Source organism: Malus sylvestris, chromosome 3, assembly GCF_916048215.2.
Source record: "Malus sylvestris chromosome 3, drMalSylv7.2, whole genome shotgun sequence".
NCBI classification, from domain to species: domain Eukaryota; kingdom Viridiplantae; phylum Streptophyta; class Magnoliopsida; order Rosales; family Rosaceae; genus Malus; species Malus sylvestris.
Genome location: NC_062262.1, coordinates 434,699 through 455,503, shown reverse-complemented (window position 1 = coordinate 455,503; position 20,805 = coordinate 434,699). Strand labels below are relative to the sequence as shown.

At 38.5% G+C, this 20,805-nt stretch overlaps 1 pseudogene; it reads right to left on the bottom strand.

Annotated features, from left to right (window-relative positions):
• Positions 1-9,906: 9,906 nt before the first annotated feature.
• On the bottom strand, positions 9,907-13,397 carry LOC126614264 (phosphatidylinositol N-acetylglucosaminyltransferase subunit A-like; annotated as a pseudogene).
• Positions 13,398-20,805: the final 7,408 nt, after the last annotated feature.

Here is a 20,805-nt window from a genome sequence, read left to right as displayed (position 1 = left end):
ACAAGTAAATTCACATTGTACAAGTGTTAAGCTTCAGCCGTTCGGCATTCTATGTAATGAAGATTGTTTGGCATGAATTCAATAAAGAAGTGATTTAGACAACTCGATCCTAATCCTCTTACATTTCTAGCAATGAAACACTCAGGTTCAAAGCTTTAACATGAATGCTTCTAACATGAAACAAAGTCTAAGTATATGTCAACAAGACTATACAAATAAACGAACAGCTTCACAGTATATTCGTTCAATCATACATTCCAACACATTCATACATAAGCCAACTGTGCTTTGAAATGGTTCAACATATTTTGTGTCATTCAACACTTGCTACAATGTGCCTAGACACCTTGCCCTTATTCTCACCAACCAGGTGATGAAATGTGAAGAATGAACTCATCTTCATGCCACCAACCAGGTGATGAAATGTACAACCCGTACTCTCCTTCATGCCACCAACCAGGTGATGACATGTACAACTAGTACTCCAATATCATTTGGTAACTTGTCACTCATGCCACCAACCAGGTGATGAAATGTACAACCCATACTCTCATTCATGCCACCAACCAGGTGATGAAATGTACAACTCGTACTCTAATATCATTTGGCAACTCGTCATTCATGCCACCAACCAGGTGATGAAATGTACAACCCGTACTCTCCTTCCTGCCACCAACCAGGTGATGAAATGTACAACCCGTACTCTAATATCATTTGGCAACTTGCCACTCATACCACCAACCAGGTGAAAAAGGAACTCATATTCATGCTACCAACCAGTTGATGAAACGTACAACTTGTACTCTCCTTCATGCCACCAACCAGGTGATGAAATGTACAACCCGTACTCTAATATCATTTGGCAACTTGCCTTTGATGCCACCAACCAAGGGAAGAAGGAACTCACCTTCGTACCACCAACCAAGTGATGAAAGCAACTCACCATTCATTCCACCTACCAGAAGACGAGTGGTACAACTTGTACATGTGAACTTCTAGCACTCACAAATAATCAAAAACCCTCAAGCTTGACAACTCAACTAAAGGAGCACTTATGCCCAACAAGAGTTATAGTCACCAACAAAGTCATATTGCAAGCCAACAACAACTTCAGTGCATGGCATACGAAGATCAAACTATTCAGCCCTCTTGCATCTGCTTCAAACATCGTAGAAAGCTTCACACACTCTTGATCAAGACAGTATAAAGCAAAACCAATTTATAGTGCTAACAAGAACTTCATCAGCGGAGGGCAACCACAATTCTCAAAAGCTTCACACTCTTGATCAAGACAGTGTGAAGCAAAACCAATTTATGGTGCTAACAAGAACTTCATCAGCGGAGGGCAACCATAATTCTCAAAAGCTTCACACACTCTTGATCAAGACAGTGTGAAGCAAAACCAATTTATGGTGCCAACAAGAGCTTCATCAATAGAGGGCAACCACAAGTCTCAAAAGCTTCACACACTCTTGATCAAGACAGTGTGAAGCAAAACCAATTTATGGTGCCAACAAAAGCTTCATCAATGGAGGGCAACCACAATTTTCAAAAGCTTCACACACTCTATATCAAAACAGTGTGAAGCAAAACCAATTTATGGTGCCAACAAGAGCTTCATGAATGGAGGGCAACCACAATTCTCAAAAGCTTCACACACTATTGATCAAGACAGTGTAAAGCAAAACCAATTTATGGTGCCAACAAGAGCTTCATCAAATGAGTTCAACCACAACTCTCAAAAACTTCACACACTCTTGATCAAGACAGTGTGAAGCAAAACCAATTTATGGTGCCAACAAAAGCTTCATCAATGAAGGGCAACTACAATTCTCAAAAGCTTCACACACTCTTGATCAAGACAATGTGAAGCAAAACCAATTTATGGTGCCAACAAGAGCTTCATCAATGGAGGACAAACACAACTCTCAAAAGCTTCACACACTCTTGATCAAGACAGTGTGAAGTAAAACCAATTTATGGTGCTAACAAAAGCTTCATCAATGAAGGGCAACTACAATTCTCAAAAGCTTCACACACTCTTAATCAAGACAGTGTGAAGCAAAACCAATTTATGGTGCCAACAAGAGCTTCATCAATGGAGGACAAGCACAACTCTCAAAAGCTACACACACACTCTTGATCAAGACAGTGTGAAGCAAAACCAATTTATGGTGCCAACAAGAGCTTCATTAATGGAGGACAAGCACAACTCTCAAAAGTTTCACACACTTTTGATCAAGACAATGTGAAGCAAAACCAATTTATGGTGTCAACAAAAGCTTCATCAATGGAGGGCGACTACAATTCTCAAACCTTCGAAGCAAATTCAAGACTGTTCGAAGCAAATTCAATTTATATGGTTCATCTAAACCTTCGACTACTACAAGGTGTGGCTTGCATCACAATCTCTTGCTCAACAGTATGAAAGCAAAATTTGTATATGTTGTCTTTCCCACATTTTCAAATTTCTAGTTTCCCAAAAACAAAAAGGGAAATTCAACAAAGCTTCATCAATGGAGGACAACTACAAATTCTCAAAAGCTTCACACTATCTTGATCAAGATAGTGTGAAGCAAAATCAATTCATGGTATCCAAAAAAAATGCTTCACCTACAAAGCTTCAACTCCAAAGCTTGACCCACAAAAGCTTGACCCATAAAAGCTTGACCCACAAAAGGTTCACCTACAAAAGCTTGACCCACAAAAGCTTCACCTACAAAAACTTGACCCACAAAAGCTTGACCCATAAAAGCTTCACCTACAAAACTTCAACACAAAAGCTTCACATACAAAAGCTTCACACTATCTTCATCAAGATAGTGTGAAGCAAAATCAATTCATGGTGCCCAACAAAGCTTCAACCTTAAAGCTTCACCTACAAAGCTTCAACACCAAAACTTCACCTACAAAGCTTTAAAATATATATTTCGAAAATTCAAAAATTCAAAAATTCGAAAATTCAAAAATTCGGAAATTCAAAAATTCGAAAATTCGAAAAAAAAATGCCTAGGCCTCCTTTTCTTTGGGCCTAACAACTTTCATAACAAATATAAATGAAGGAGTTTTGGGCTACCACTTAGAAAGGAAATGCCTCACTCGTCAACTCCCTCGACCGGAGACTTGGGGGACTCCTACCATATGCTACTGCACCTTGATACTCGGAAGTCTCACGACCACTCAGTGACTTGGATTTTTCAAGTCTCCAAACGAGAAGTTTTCCTCACTCGGGAAATTAAGGGAGCACTACCTCAACCTACATGCTTCACTCACAAAGCTTCAACAAAATGAAAAATTCAAAGAACTTAGTGAAGAAGGCCTTGGTGTATTTAACACAATACGTTGAAATGAAGCTAAGCTTGTTTATTAATATCTCTGATAAGTTACAAATATGTACATATACATGAATCAAAATAAACAAACAAGAGGGAGCTTTCACAAAGGTTGCTCAGGAGAAGTCTCAGCAGTCGGCAGAGCCCCAGAAAGATGAGGCACCAGAGGGTGATTATTTGGAGCCTCAGTACTAGGCAGAACCCCAGAAGGAGGAGGCACCGAAGGTTGATCATTTGGAGCTTTATTACGTGGTACAGCCCTAGAAGACGAAGACAATAAATGCCTTTGGAATAAACCCACAAATCTCTGATGATCAAGTAAAATCTGACCATCAGATTCCTGCAGCTGGTCGAGCTTCTTCTTCATGTTTGTAGCATAGTCATGTGCGAGCCTGTGCAACTGTTTATTCTCATGCTTGAGCCCTCTGATCTCCTGTTTGAGACTTATCACTTCAGCTGCCAATGATTCAACTTGGCGGGTTCGAGCTAATAGGCGTTGGGCCATATTAGACACAGAACATGCACACTGAACACTAAGAGCCAGAGAATCTTTAACAGCCAACTTATCAGACTGTTTGGAAAGTAGTCTGTTATCTTTGGGAGTGAGAAGGTTCCTGGCCACCACCACAACGGTCATATCATTCTTCATCACAGAGTTCCCAACGGTAAGAGGACCAGTAGGGGATAAGAAGGATGGGCGCCATATGTTATCTTAAGAAGGCATGGCATTCTCAGAAATGATGAAGGAGAAATGAGGTGCAATGAATTTCTGAAGTAAGGGGCAAATTCCTACAAGCAATAACTCTCTGAATGTACTTATTGCACACAATTGGTACCCTTATAAAAGAAAGGGCAACAGGGTAGTTGGTTCAAAAATCGAAGAGGCACCACTCTCCGGATTTCGAAGAGGCACCACTTTCCACACGCATCATCAGCTCCTCAGGTACCACAGATAACTTTGCCAAAGATCTCTGACAAAGTTTAGACACATAAATTTTGAAGGTTCAACTACCCTACTATTACCCACAAGGGTAAAGAAACAGCACCACTGCTTGATAACTAGAAAGTCCCAATGTGTGTCAACCTCCGTGCTCCGTGGCAAGGCAAACTGGTAAAAATGCCTAACCTTTACTCACATTCAAGAAAACACTCCCAACTAGATTGCTTGCTCAAAAATCGAAGAGGTACCACTCTCCGAATCTCGAAAGCCAGACTCCCAACAGGATTATTTTCTCAAAAATCGAAGAGACACTGCTCTCCGAATCTCAAGAGTCAGACTCCTAATAGGATTGCTTTCTCAAAAATTGAAGAGGCACCATTCTCTGAATCTCGAGAGCCAGATCCCCGACAGGATTGCTTGTTCGAAAACTGAAGAGGCACCGCTCTCCGAACTTCGAAAGCCAGATTTCCTTGGATAAAGCTTGTCTGTAATCTTCACACGCAACATCAGCTTTCCAGATACCACAGACCACTTTTTCAAAGTGCTATGACAACGTTAAAACATGTGAGGCTTGCAGCTCCCACTACATTACTATGACCAAGGAGGGTAAATGAATAGCATTATTACTTGCTCAAAAATCGAAGAGGCACCGCCCTCCAAATCTCGAGAGCCAGACTCCCAACATGATTACTTTCTCAAAAATCGAAGAGGCACTGCTCTCCGAATCTCAAGAGCCAGACTCCCAACAGGATTGCTTTCTCAAAAATCGAAGAGGCACCGTTCTCCGAATCTCAAGAGCCAGATCCCCGGCAAGATTGCTTGTTTGAAAACCAAAGAAGCATCGCTCTCTGAACTTCGAGAGCCAGATTTCCTTGGATAAAGCTTGTCTGCAATCTTCACATGCAACATCAACTTTCCAGATACCACATACCACTTTTTCAAAGTGCTCTGACAAAGTTAAAACACGTGAAACTTGCAGCTCCCACTACATTGCCACAACCAAGAAGGGTAAAGGAATAGCATTACTACTTGTTGTTAGGGAGACTCCTATATATGTCGACATCCATCTTCCACAAACAGGCAGACCTGCAAAAATGCTCAACCCTTCCTCATATCTAAGAGGGCACTCCCAACGAAGCCTTTCGAAATACTCAGCTTTCTTCCCCCCCCCCCCAATAATACCTATGCAAACTAGCCACACCAGAGCAAGAGTATCTCATATCATCAGGGTCAAAAGTAAGAGTATCTCATAGCATGCATTTTCCCTATCTTTTCCTTTGCCCTTATTCTTACATGCAAGACAAGGAGAAAAAGAACAATCAGTCAGCACTTGGAATCAAGCTTCCAGTCAGGAACTGACTGCCTAGAACCCCTTGTCTGACTACTTACCTGGCATTGCTCTCGAGTACTCATCTTCAACATCTTATGCTTCTAGAAAAGATACCACATCTGCCTGAGGAACAGATAGGGCAAGTGAGAAGGATACAAGGAAGCATGTGGAGACAAGCGCAACAGAACACGTGCCGATTCATCCACTACTTCGTCAACAGCAAAAATATCCCATATCATCAAGGTCGAACGCACTCTCGATTTGATGGACTTGTTTTGACCCTCAAATTCTTGAGTCGGCCTTATACTCTGGAGGAAACCAGAAAACCCTCCAGCCCAGTTTAAGAATAAGCCTGTGGAAAGTTACTTCTTCAAAAGCAAAAGTATCTCATATCATCTCTTCTCCATTTGCTTTTCCTTATCCTTGTTGCCGTTTACGACACAAGAAGAAGGAGAACAATCAACCGGAAGCCAAAGTCGAACCTCCGATCCAGGTTGCTTGCTTGGAAGTCTGATTGCTTACCTTGTATGTTACCTCTTTCGGCAAATCTCCTAGCTCGGCGACTTGGGGGACTCCTACTATAGGGTTTTGTATCGCACTTGACGAAGCCCGAAACTACAAGTAAGCTTCAAGTGAAATTGATACATTATCTTGTGCATCTTCATTGGTTAAAGATACCACCCCTAGATGGAGGAAAAGTACTTCCAGAGAAGATGACACATCTATGTATGAGACAGATAAGGTAAGTGAAAATGATACCACACTTCGGTACTTAGAAGTTTCGTGATTACTCAATGGCTTAGATCTTGCAAGTCTCAGCCGAGGAGCTTCCCTCATTCGGGAACTTAGGGAAGCACTGTTTGTACCATACTTAACCAATCCTGAAACTACTGAATACCGGTCAACGTTATACCGTCAAGGACCAAGAAGAGTTTCCCTCCAACCAGGAGGCCAATCACAGCGCGACACGTGTCGACATCAGAAGCCAATCATAGCGCGACACGTGTTAACATCAGAAGTCAATCACAACACGACACATGTCAATGTCAGAATGAAACTAGAAACTCTCTTCTATAAATAGAGATCATTCTCTCACAATATTTCCTAATGTCATTTGTACTAAATCATTCACTAGTACTCACTAAAGGAGAGCTTAAACCTATGTACTTGTGTAAACCCTTCACAATTAATGAGAACTCCTCTACTCCGTGGACGTAACCAATCTGGGTGAACCACGTACATCTTATGTTTGTTTCCCTGTCCCTATCCATTTACATACTTATTCACACTAGTGACCGGAGCAATCTAGCGAAGGTCACAAACTTAACATTTTCTGTTGTACCAAAATCCTCACTGATTTTGTGCATCAACACACCCCATTTTTTTTTACCCAAGTTTTTTTCTCATTAGTGTGGACTACCACCATCTCTTGTACTTTTGTACCCACTTCACACTACTCACACCTCCAATACCCATAGTACCCTCCAAATTCAGCAACCCATCTGAATTCTTACCATGACAAACCAAACCCACAATCTCCTTTTCCAGAAAAAACCTCCCAAAATTCACAAACTCTCACTTGAATTACCTCCACAAGAATGGCGAGTTCACAGAGGCCGTCACCGTTCTTGACTCCATTGCCAAATGTGGGTTGAAGGTAACTTCCACTACTTTCATGAATTTACTTCAATCTTGCATTGACACCAATTTTATTCAATTCTACACAATGCGTGAGAGAAATTTGTACTCTTGGTCGGCTATGATCAGTGTGTGTCTTAGAGACCAGAGGTGGAAATAGGTGGTTGAGCTTTTTTACTCGATGATGAGAGGTGGGGTTTTGTACCATAGGGTGAAAAAATGGGCGTCTAGTGTGAGTAGTGTGGAGTGGATACAGAAGTACTAGCGTGGGTGGTAGTCCACACTAACGTGACAAAAACTGGGGTGAAAAAAAATGGCGTAAAAGAACTGGCGTGGAAGAAGAAAATGGAAGAAGCAGGATTAAACGGGGAAGGAAAGGGAAGACTCCTCATATGCCACAATCACCATTTAATTCCATTTTTTTTTTAATTATTGGCTTATTAAATGTTTTTAATTTAAATTAAATTTTGATTAATTTAAATGGTGTGGCTATCCACATCAGATACCACATGAGGTGGTATATAATGTGGTATAAAAACATGGTAAGAATAACATTACTCTAGAAATATAATCATAGAAAATGCAAATAATTCGTATCAATTACAATTCACTTGAAATAAAGGATCAAAGATACAATATAATGGTAACCGAAACTGGAACACTCTTTAAGACTATCTCCAATTAAAGGAGGGCCAGAGAGCTCGTTTTAGCCCTCTAGCCCTCCAAGAAATTAATATTTTAATGAACAGTGCATGACCATATTTATTACCGTCTCCAACTAAGGGCCAAAGGGTCATAAGGTCAAACATAATTTATTATTTTAATTGAATTACTATGGTTACTTAAATTAAATTACCTCAATAATTTTATGTTATGGATTGTCAATAATTTTCACGTTGTTAAATGTTTTTAAAAATGTTGTTTTAAGTTTTATGTTGTTAAATTTTTTTTAATGTTGTTTAATATTGTTTAATGTTGCTTCATGCGACGTAATGTTAAAAAAAATAATAAAAAACAAAAAAACTATTTAAAAAAATTTCAAATATGACTTCAACATGTGGCCCTGCCCGGGATCGACTGGTTGGCTCATTTGGGCCGGCCGGTTGGCCCTTTGGCCCTTCTTTGTCCAGTGGGGCCCACAAGCCTTTTGGCCTGACCCTCTGTTGGAGACGGTTTTCGGGCTATTTTCGGCCCTCTAGCCCTCTGCCCCTCTGGACCCTTCGATTGGAGATGGTCTGAGGCAACATCTGTGTTCAACTCTTATTAGCGGAATCTATATTGTGCCATATATCAAGTGGGGATCAAAAGCACAAGCTCTATAAAAGTACACGAGCAACTCCGGGTTCAAGTCTTACTAGAATTCCAACATGAGGCAGAGGTATCTCATCCAAGTTTCTCGTTTTTTTCCACTTTTAGTAGTTCGTATGAGCTCCACTTACCATGGTTCGACTTAGTTTGCATATGATGTTTTTAAGATTCAGCTACCTTCTGTCTCATTTTTTTTTCAGTTCTTACCGCTATGGTATATGCTGATTTTACCACAATTAAACTTAATATGCCTTGAGTATAAAGCTAACTTGGAGTATGAGTTATACCAAGTTCAATCAAAAGTTATTCAGGAAATTTGGTACAAAGGCCTTTTAGGGTCTGCAAAATAGTTGTCATACACTCCTTCCTAGGGAGGAAGGCAGAGTAACTATTTTGTAGTGCCAATTACAGCTCCCTAACTAAATTAAAGTCGTCTACTTCGATGATTTGATCCCCGAAGTTCCGTTTGGTTCCCATGAAACCGGAAATGAAGGACTTCACAATTGCTTCAGGTACTCCTACTCTCTAAAACCAAACAGAACCATGAAAAAAACGAATAAGAGAAAACTGAAAATATTACACCTGCTTTGAACTTGGACGTCAGACGCATTGTTTACTGAAGTGGTTTCTTCAACACTTGGAGGGTTGGTCTCAACAATCTGACCATTCAGAAAAGAAAACAGGACAAACCCGTTTGATTTAGTCCCTGAAAACTTGGACAACCTACGAGGAATCTTAACTTGGTGGACTTTTTGCGTGTTTCTTTGAGAGGAAAAGAGTGGAAAATCCAGTTTTGACAAAGAGCAAGGGAGCTGGTGCTTGCCATGGCTTTGACGAGAGAGAGAGAGAGAGAGAGAGAGAGAGCAATGGACTGATGAAGTTTGAAGTGAGATATGAAACTCATATGGGAGCTACAGATGGTATTGATTCTTGTGAAAGAGAGAAAGAGGTTGAAGATGAACCAACGGTTAGAGGTCAGCTTGTTTCATGTCTGGTTTGCTCCATGTACCCAACTTGCCAACTGCCATGTACCATTGTCCTTCCTTTTTATATTCTTTTTACGAAGAAACTTGTTTGTGGGCCCTTCATTTCTATCTCAAAATTTTCATTACACCATCATGCAGTGTTATTAATAAACTTTCAATACTATATAAGTTCGTAAAGTATCTATTTTATCATTTATTCATAAGTTAAGTCTATAATGCGTGAATTAGTAACATCATATGACTCTATTGATTAGAGGTTTATAAATTTACATGTGTGAATCAGGCCAATGGGAAAGGTAATGTTTCCGTCCCCTTACACCCAAGTTGAATCTCTCACCCTGTAAATTAAAGTAGCTTATCAAATGAAAAATATTGACTTTGCAAGTTTTGTGCTATATAAGATTTCAAATATAAAATTTCCACCAAAATTTGGTCGAAAGTTGCCATACAAGCGACAGACAATCATCTTTTATGTCTTGTATATTCAAAATCTTGAACAAAATTGATTACTTGCAGAATTAAACTGATGCTACCAACTGAAATCAACACAAAGAATAATCAGGTCAATCCTATGCATCCCTACCAAAAAATAATAAAGAAAAAAAGGTCAATCTTGTATGCAGTCATCTCGAGCGTTGGTTTGCATTCTCCAGCGAGGTCCCTTCATCTTGATCATGGGATAGAACAAAATCGGGCACCTCTTCAATATCCTCTGCTGGCTGATGGACAATGAAAGGAAGGTAATTAAACATGGAAATCGTGTTAATCCGGAAATTCAAAGAACATGCACAGAAACTTTACAAGCTTCCAAAGTTGCAACAGATGCCATAACAGAAAGTCAATGATCATAACCAAGCAAAAAATCTTTCCTGCCCAAGTTCCACACGAAAGGTATCTACAATAAAGAAATTAAGCAATTAGCAACCCTTGCCCCTAAGATGTTTCTGCATATCGACATAATTATGTAATGTCATGAAGTTCTAAATCCATCACCGCCTCCTGATCAAGTTTACTTCTTGGCATCCAATTAAGGCAACTTAAATAAAAATCACCGTCAAATTTTACAACAACAAAGTACACAAACGCTCCCTCTCCCCTCCATCTTGCAATAAGCTAACGGAACTAGAGATACAACAACCGGCATTCTAAATGAAAAAATAATCACCAGTGCATCCTTTTCACCCCAAAGCAGTGAGGAAAAACTCAAATTGATCACTGTGCTTTTACAGACATTGATGTGATGAAGAGAACAGACAATTCACACTCTATGCACAGTGAATTTGTTCTAAGAACCAGACTCAGGCAAACATCTGTATGAGTATGCAATTTAGAAGTAAGCTCTGAAAAACACACCGTGAGAGTCGTTGTAAAAGATTTTGATTTGAGCATTTCAAAGCACGGTCATAAACAATTTCTGTCCGTTTCGCCACATCATGCCAATTGTACAGTTCCTTCACGTAGAAACAAATAAATAAACAAAGAAGCACATTTAACCACTGCACTAGTAGTCAACTTTGCCTAAAGATCACAATTAATGACAGTGTACTCACACGACTGTGCATATCTTGTGGGTCAATTCTAGGAAGTATAGATATTGCCTTCTCTATTACTTGAACCATATCACTGGGATCTGGTTTTGCAAATACAATCATGTCATCTGGAAGTACCTATGTACAGAAATGAGGTTAGCTTAAATCTCAAACAAGCCCAGATTCCACATACACTATTCTACTAAGAGGTGGAAGATTTCACATATCATACCTCTGGGACACCTCCTACACGTGTACTGACTGTTAATAATCCACAACTTGCAGCCTCTAAGATCGCTATGCAAAAAGCTTCTGTTAAAGAACTGCAATAAGGGTAGAAATTGCATCAGGAAAAAATACAACAGAAGCAAGCATGCATGAGAACCGTACAATAAGTTGATTTCCCTATATGTTGGTACAAATTCCTGTAGTTGTTGTGATACTTTCCCCATAGTTTCAACAGTAAGCTAGTCAGAAAAAGAACCATGTAAAGATGTACATGCAAGCTATTGCACCTCCTAATTTACTTATGTTTCAAATTTTGTTGATAGTATCACCGCTTTGGTAGCACCACTGTTTAACTTAAGAATCTAATTCTTGCTGCTGTACTATTCCTATTAAAGAAAGTGAGAGCCAATTTGACCGGCAGTAAAGTAAACTACCAAAATCCAACATTAATCTTTTCACATAATTTGGTGTAGTTACAAAAGAAATTACACAAACTGTTCTCCAGTTCTTGAAAGAAGAGGAAGAAAGAAGAGATTGACAAGCACCTGTTTAAGAATATATGGCCAGAAACTAGGACAGATCGTAATTTAGAATGTTGCACGGCTCCTAGCATCTCAACTCGATCTTGAAGAGAATATTTTTCCCTCAGCTCTTCCAATCGCACATGTTTAGGTCCATCTCCTCCAACAATGAACCAAACCTTACCACATATTTCTGAATGAGATGATTGAGTGCTAATTAACTATGTCAATAATTACATCAATGATGCTATGCTTCAAACCACCCTCAACATTTTCGTTATGATAAAAGCATCCCCCTTAGGTTACGGCTTCATGCAACAAAATTATTTTACAGGAAATGCTGCCAAGTTATGCAAGCACTTAAATATTGATGCGCACATGGAAGTCCTTGTCAATATCAAAATTCATCAAACAGAAAACGCATATTAGAAATGTAATATCTCATCTAATGCTATGTCAAAAATAACTCACATTGGGGTATAAACGGCATACTTCTGGAATGACTTCAACAAGAAGATCTGCACCCTTTCGGTAAACCAATCTACTTATAACGACAATTACAATTTCATGACTACTCAGTCGTTCAGGTGCAGGCTTGATCATAGCTGTGTCAACAGCATTAGGTATTACAAAGACCTTTTTCTGGTGGCAAACCTGACCTTAGCACTGTGTTTTCCTTGCTTGTATGAGAAACACAAATAGCCTGACTTACTTCTGCCAAAGTAAACTGCAATACCTTGTTCATGTGTATGCTTCCCGCATCAGCAAAACCATAGAGTGAATGATCAGTAAATACGATTTTGTAACCCATTGTGCGTGCGTGCATCAAAGCCTCATGGCAAAGAGTTGAGAAAGCTTGATGTCAGTGTACCAGTGATATTTTTTCCCGAATAAGGATAGTCCTCACTATTGGAGGTGTCCCATAAAAGGTGGGAAATGTATTCTGCATGAGAAATGGTTTCCATGGTACATAATACACTTTCAGACCACCTGTCATATATCTCACCCCAGAACGATTGTTATAGGCATGAGTCATTACGACCACCTGAACACTCAAGCAATGAAAGTTCACCTAGTCAACAACTAATTGAACAAAGGAAGCTGACTTGTGTCATGAAAGAATTTCATTGATTTATAACTCAAAAGTTCACTTGGCAGCTAAACTGTTCCAATCACATTACAAAATAAAGAGTGAGTACCTACTAAATTATTTGGCACAACCCGCCTCCATGTTAATGATTATTACTCTAAACAAAATGGAGGTCCATCTAATGCTCCCATAACCACGATGGGAGCTGCAACATTATGTAATGGAAATGCAACATGATAGAACTGTGAAGTAATAAATCAGCAGTTGAAATTCGAACTTCCACCTTTCTGCTAAATAACTAAAGATACAAAAACACACAGACAGAACCCAGAAAGTGAAGGAGAATGTGTATACTGACTTTGTGACCAAGCTTGAGAAGGCATTGTGTGAGATAATAGATGTGATTCTATACCCCACCAAATTTGGGATAGAAAAAATCAGAGACCATCAAAATTTTAGGCCTTTTCCACTCGCCCATTTCTTCAATTCAATTTCCTGCAATGAACCAAAGAAATTCAATCTTTATGAGGAAAAAAAGCACTACCGCTTGTTGTAAATAATTGACTTTTGTTATGATCCAAACCCAGATAAAATAATGGCAAACTACATTGCAATAAAATCGAGAGTTCAATTATGTAAAATCTGAGCTTTGATTTGGAGATTCGATTAGACTTTGTTGTAGCCAATGAGCTTAAAATTTGAAATGGGATTTGTGAGAGAGAACGAGAGAGCCAAATTACTTGAAATTACAGAGCAGTTGGAAAGGAAGCTGAAGGCTTCAGTGAATTTGATAAATCGCTTATCAAATTTGAAATCCCTAATTTGAGAAATTGGAATTGGGGGCGGAGAGAGAGTAACAGAGCGCGCGCATGCGCATATGGAAGTTCAATTTTGTAGTCAAACAGCTTTTTTTTTTGTTATGACATATTTTACAGTGAAATGTAAATTGTAAAATGATTTTCTTTATTATAACAACAATAACAACCAAACTTTATTACACTAATTATGTTCAGTATAAATTCCTGAACACCACTGCCCTGGTTTTAGGATGTAAAATAATTTTCTATCATGCCGAACCATTATAAAAAAAAAAAAGTAGATCTCAATCCAATAAGACTCTCATCTTTGCGAAAGTCGAATTACTATAATATCTTAAATTTTATTTAGCGAAAAAAAAATGATATAATAATTTTTATTTTTTGGGATGTAAAATAACTTTAATCTTTTTTTCCCTCTCAACAGATTTTTTTTCCAAGTAATATTGTCACGTCCCGATCTCGACATACGTCTAGAATCAACACGTGACTTCACCAAATACTCTAACATACATTGTCTACATGATATGAATAAAGCACCACTCAAGGTCCAAATTGCATAGTAATTTTCGTATATTTTATGGTTGCATCTAACATCCTCGTTAGACTGCCTATATACCTTCAACAAGGATCAAGCTATTTGTAGTTCATCCTTTCGTAGTTCGTCCTTCGCTACAACTCAACATATATCACAGCCCGTTCAAGCCGAAAGGCATAACATTCCTCCATCAAACATATGGACTTGACAAGCATGAATTATTCGATTCAAACTGCATAACGAACCCATATAACAATCAAGGTTTCTATTTCATCTATCATATAAACCATTATGTTTCAACAGAAAATCACAATTCATAACATGTAATATATCAAAGAATCAACAAAGCACAATAGTATCCTCCAGTCACATTGATCACTGATCTAATCGTATTAATAACAATCATATTCAGCATCATTCCACAATCACCTCAAGTAACCCATTCCATGAATCAAGGAGACACGATATTAACATTTAATTATATTAATCAGTCAACCAAATCACATATCAGTGCACGAAATTTAATAAAGGAATTCTATATAATTCCCTGCCTGGATTCAAAGTAATAACCTGGTAATTCTAATTTATATTCACAAGGTCTATTGTGAGTAATTCTCATTCACTCGAACCCAGGGTTCTAGTCTAACTTATAGAAATGAGTAAGAGTAGGGATTCCGGACTACTCAACGGAATCCAAAATATCAAGCGGTTTCTCGTAATCTCCCCATATCTTTTACATGTAAAATCAATGCCTAAATCATGGAAATTGTACATTGGGCCAATCAGACACTTAGATAAACTGCGAGGCTCGAGTGAGTGACAATAATATAAGTACGTGATATTTATTAAAAACAGACCATCGATTACAATCTATAAACATCAAGTATAGAATCATGCTTTATGAAATCATAATCAAGTCGCTGCAAACTCTGAATGAGTCACCCATACATCCAATGGCTTTTCTAATTCAAACCATAAGATTCTCAAAACCATCATTCATATGTGCATTAAAAACTAGGGCTAAAGGGACGCAGTTTGGCCGAAGCCTACATAAGTAACCAAATAGGAAATGGCCCCCCAAAAGGATTAACCAAGCAAAGCCACCCCTGAGAAAGTAACCAAGTAGGCAGTGACCCCCCAACGCGGATTAACCAAGCAGAGTCACTCTTACAGCTGTTAGGAAGTGATCACCCAACGCGGATTAACCAAGCATGATCACTCCTAAGCATACACGGCCACAAGGATCGCCCAATGCGGATTAACCAAGCACGATCCATATATAGTATGGTCCCCCAATGCGGATTAACCAAGTAGGACCACTAGTGACCCCCCAATACGGAGTAACCAAGCAGGGTCAAGAAAACCAAGTATGTAGTGACCCCCAAATGCGGATTAACCAAGCAGGGTCAAGATAACCAAGTAGGTAGTGACCCCCCAATACTAATTAACCAAGCAGAGTCACACTCACAGAACTGTTAAGCAGTGATCACCATATGCGGATTAACCAAGCATGATTACCCCTACGTATAAATGGCCATGAGGATCGCCCAATGCGGATTAACCAAGCGTGATCCATAAATAGTATGGTTCCCCAACGCGGATTAACCAAGCAGGACCATCCATGTACCACTGCTACATGGTGCAGTTAGATCAACACACAAACCACTTACCCTTATCTCATCCGCTATGATTGACATCGTAATCACTTACACTATCAACTTCTCATGATCACTATCTTATCATAAAAGCATAAAAGTTCTACATAATACTTCTCATAAAATGCTGGGTTCACATCGTCATAAAAACAATCATACACATCATACTAATCATACATATCTAACCACATTTCATAAACGTTTCCAAGCTATAGTCGATTCACAATTAATAAACATAGATTGATGCTAAAAATAAAAATAGCAATTCAATAGAAAGCACATTTAATAAACAAGTATAACTCAATACGGTGCCACTAATACATATATCGAGATACACATCAACTGGAAACGACACATCATCGTGATGAGCCAACTAAGCTTCATCAAGCCTCAACAACAAACTAGAGATAAACGACACTCTAGAGTAGAGCACATTGACTAGAACGTCAACCGTCGATAAAGTAGATCCATTAAGGTTAACAATCTAAGGTTATTCAATCCGAAAGATCCGCACATCGAACTTCTGATCCGTAAGTTCTCAAAAGTCCAACAACTGATAACTAGGGTGCTCACAAAGTTGTACAACGATCCAACGATCGGATTGTCGTCAATCACACAAACAAGTGGTGGTCCAATTTGATCACCACACCAAACAATTGAATTTCAGGAAACAAAGCTAGACATAGGTTCATAGGGTCACTATAAGGTATTTAGTACATAGAGAACACTCGTGAACGGTCCCACGTACCGCCACACGCGATGGTAAGCATGGTGAAGGGTTTGAAAACCCAAATTTTCAACCTTAACCAAAAAGGCTCATATTAACGTGGTAACTAGAGCTTAACAAGGGAAACATTATTCACAACTAGGCCAACGACAAATTCTAACCGGAAACCATCCAAATTCATCGGAGAAAACCTGGTTTCAAGAGTTCTAAACACCCAACTCTAAAACGAATACAAAAGCACAAACCAAGTATACCAACTTGAAGATTATGAAGAGTAGATGAAGTTGAATACCTCACTCGAAAGAAATGGTTGCCGAAATCACCAGAAAAATGATAAAATCGCTGGAAACCCATGAAACTTTGCTGCCTCGAACTGGAAAAATGGATAAGAAAATGGGAAATCTAACACTACAGAGATGTAGGGCTCGTCAAGAGCTTTCCATGGACACCAAGATCACCCAAAACGGAGCTCAGATGAAGGAGATACAAGTGAATCAAGTTTGTGGGTTAACGGGTCTAATTCGCCCCCAAAACGGGTTAGCAGCAACCCTTTCCCATTTTTTCAGAAACCTTCCCCTTTTTAATTTGATTCCTCCTTCCTCCTTCTAACTGATTGGTCCTCTTATTTTTGTTTAAATCTAATTAGGCTTCTTCCTTGTGGAAGTTTAAATGATTTAAAATCTATAGTTTAGTAAAATAATTTCAAATGCCCGTAACTATACCGTTATAATCCAGGAACGAGATTTCACAAATACACTAATGTCGTGGCCTATATTTAACTGACCGGTGCGGCATAGAGAGAAAGAGAGTGGAGAATGGACTTGAGGAATTGTGTGTTAATTCCTCAGTCCTTGTGCCTTTATTTATAGTAATAAGGAGGAGATAAACTTGATCTCTAAGTAATATAAAGTCTATTAGGAAAGATCTTCTAAATCCCAAAGGATTCCTAATCTATCTCTAATTAGAATTTACACAATCACAATATTGATTAAAACATATGTCACAACAACTAAAATGTTTTTTTTTTTTTTTTGTGTTTGGATGAATTAAATATTAAGATAAATTACACAAAATTACCTCAATTATTGGCCAATCACAGTTTCATACCATATCTTTCAAACATTTCAATGTCATACCTCATCTTACGAATTTGTTACGATTTCATACCTTCTGTCAGTTTGTCTGTCAATTCTTCCGTTAAATAGTGACGTTGCTTGAGACGAGATCCACTTTCTATTAAAAAATTAATAAAAATTTAAAAATTTAACTAAATATTAAAACAATTAAAAATCAAATCATTTAAATATTTTATAAAACATATATGGGACCCACCCCTTATTCCCATCACACTTCTTTCTCGCTCATGTCTTCCCCCAAGCCAAAACCAGAACCACCCCAAACCCAAATCCCACCCGCGCCAACATCTCCCCCTCCCTGGCCACTTATCCCACTCCCCGGCCAATCATCCCACTTCCCCACTCTTCTCTTCTCTCCCCAGAAACAAACAAATTTTGAAATAAAAAAACCCATAATTTTTTGTGCAAGTTATTGATTCCGCTTATTCTCTCCCCACTCTTCTGTACTCTTTTGGCTAATTCTGTCGTCGCTCTCATCCCCCCTGGCGCCCCCATGGCACATCAATGTCGCTCCCCGCCTCCTCTCCCGAACCCCAAACCAAAACCTAAAAAACCCGATCGAACCCCCTCTCCTTCGACCCCAAAATCCAAGCACAGCTACCTCCCATCCCCTGAGCCAAAACCCACAAACTCTTTAGCAAAGCCTGAAGCTTTCTCTGAAACAGGCGAATTCAAAATTTAGGATTGGGGGCGAGGCGGAGATTGGGATCGTGGGCGACGGCAATGATGGTGGAGATTAAGGTCGTGGGAGATGGCGGTGGTGGTGTTGTGGACATTGCTATGCAGATGATTAGTGCTAAGAATTTGAAAATTAGGGTTAAGGTTTGGGTGGAATTGGGGTATTTTGTTTGAAATTGGTTACATGGATTAATTTGGTGAGGGTGATGTGTGTAGGGGGAAGGGGAGGGGGAGGAGCACCATGGGAGAGAGGTGGAGATGGAGGAAGAGAGGGCGGCTGCCCAGGGGGTGGGGGTGAGTTTTGGGGGTGAAGGAAGGTTGGGAGAACTAGGTGGATGGGAAAGAAAGGGTGATGGGTTTGTGGGGGTGGGTCCCTTATACAAAAAAAAATATTAAATTAAATTATTTTTTTAGCTTTTAATACTTAATTAATTTTTTAATAGAAAATGGATCCCATCTCAAGTCACATTACTATTTAACGGAAGAATTGACAGACAAACTGACAGAAGGTATGAAATTGTAATAAATTTGTAAGATGAGGTATAACATTGAAATGTTTTAAAGATGGGTATGAAACTGTTATTTGCCTAATAGTAAATGCAGTTTTATGTAATTTACCTTAAATATTAAATTGTTTATAGTTGTCAACTTGTGTGTGTGTGTGTATATATATATATATAGATATATATATATATTTGAACAAAATCAACTTGTATATTTTTTTTATTCATATAAAATTATCAAAGTTTTGCCAAATGACGTAGTGCTGGGAATTATTTGATGTAGTGACACTTTGCGGTTGACAGAGCAGGTTTGTATACTTGTGCATGTGAGATTATTTACTTTTAATTTCTTTGAAATGAGTTTATATCTGAATAGCTCCTTTAAATAATTAAGAATATTTATTTTTGTATTCGAGAATTAATGTGCGGTTTTCCTTCTCGCAGTATCACAATTTTTATTTTGGTTTTTTTTTTGGGGGGGGGGGCAATTGTTGAGTAGGATTCAAATTCAAATATAATCATAAGAATATTGGTTTTTTTAATCAAATTTTGGCATTTCCTATTGGAATGGGGAGAGATGTTTTAGTGTGACAAAGACACGACTAGATTCACCAAGTGCTACAATACAATTAGTTAAAAGCTTGAAATAAAACTACAATAAATTGTATTTTGACATTTAATATATCAACCGATGTTTTCGGCGCACTAAAATATTCTCCCAAGTGAGAATTGTATGTTGAGCTGTAGAATGGTAGGTTCTATGTCCTTAAATTAGATATGTTTGCCTTTTGAATAAAATAATAAAATTCTGACTGTTGCTAATTGGTGGTACTATGGAAGTACATTTGCATACAACGGTTTTTCATAGTGGTTCCATACTCTACTTGGTACAAAATTCTGTTTAAATCATCAACATTTGTTCTTTTTTTAAACTTTTACATCATCCACTTAAGCATAAACATATTCAATTAGTTGATCAGTTCTAAGCCCGCGACAGCATTGTTCATAATTTCTCAACCTTTTTTTTTGTTAAATCTCGGCCAAGCTATTAGAAACAAAAATCTTATATTGTTAAAGAATGAGACGGCAATATACATGAAGCTAACACTTTTCCTCATGTCTAACCCCCATTATGTATTTGGAAATCAAAACTTATGTACACAACGGAACAAGTACAACCCCACCCTTCAACCAAGAACTGAAACTATATGTGGGGCATTCCCATATTCTTGCCCATGTGCAAGCAAACCACAACATCCCTCCCCATTAACTTGGAAATTTTCTTTTTCTCTTCTTTTTGTTTTTTTTTCTTCCAAAAAATGGCACTTTGTTATAAACTTATAGTAAATAATATTGGGCACGGGGGTTGGAGGTTTCTAACCCTTACTAGAGCTCTAATAGCTTGTTATATATAGACAACTACTAATCTAAACTTCAAAAGCAAAATAACTAACAATGCGTATCAAGCTAATAACTGCTACATTTGACGAAAACCTAGTTAGGTTAACATATGCACATACTCAAAAAGTTAGGTACACACACGGAATCCATAATTAAATGTTGAGTTAAGTGTTTGACAAGTGTGTAGAGTTCATTGCATTAAATTCCTCTGTTCCCAAATCCTCAAAGTTTAGTGTGGAGAACTGCAAAGATATGCTCATCCCTCCAACGTAGTACACAAAAATACTACAGTGGCCCAATAAGCAGATGTTAAATTATATATAGTACCACAAAAAAATGCAGATAGAGACTGAGAGCTGATAGGCAGTTGGAAGAAGGGAAAGGAAGTATTTGGCAGCAAAGATTAAGATTAGAAAGTTTGGTCTGTCTAACAAAACACCATGACCTGTT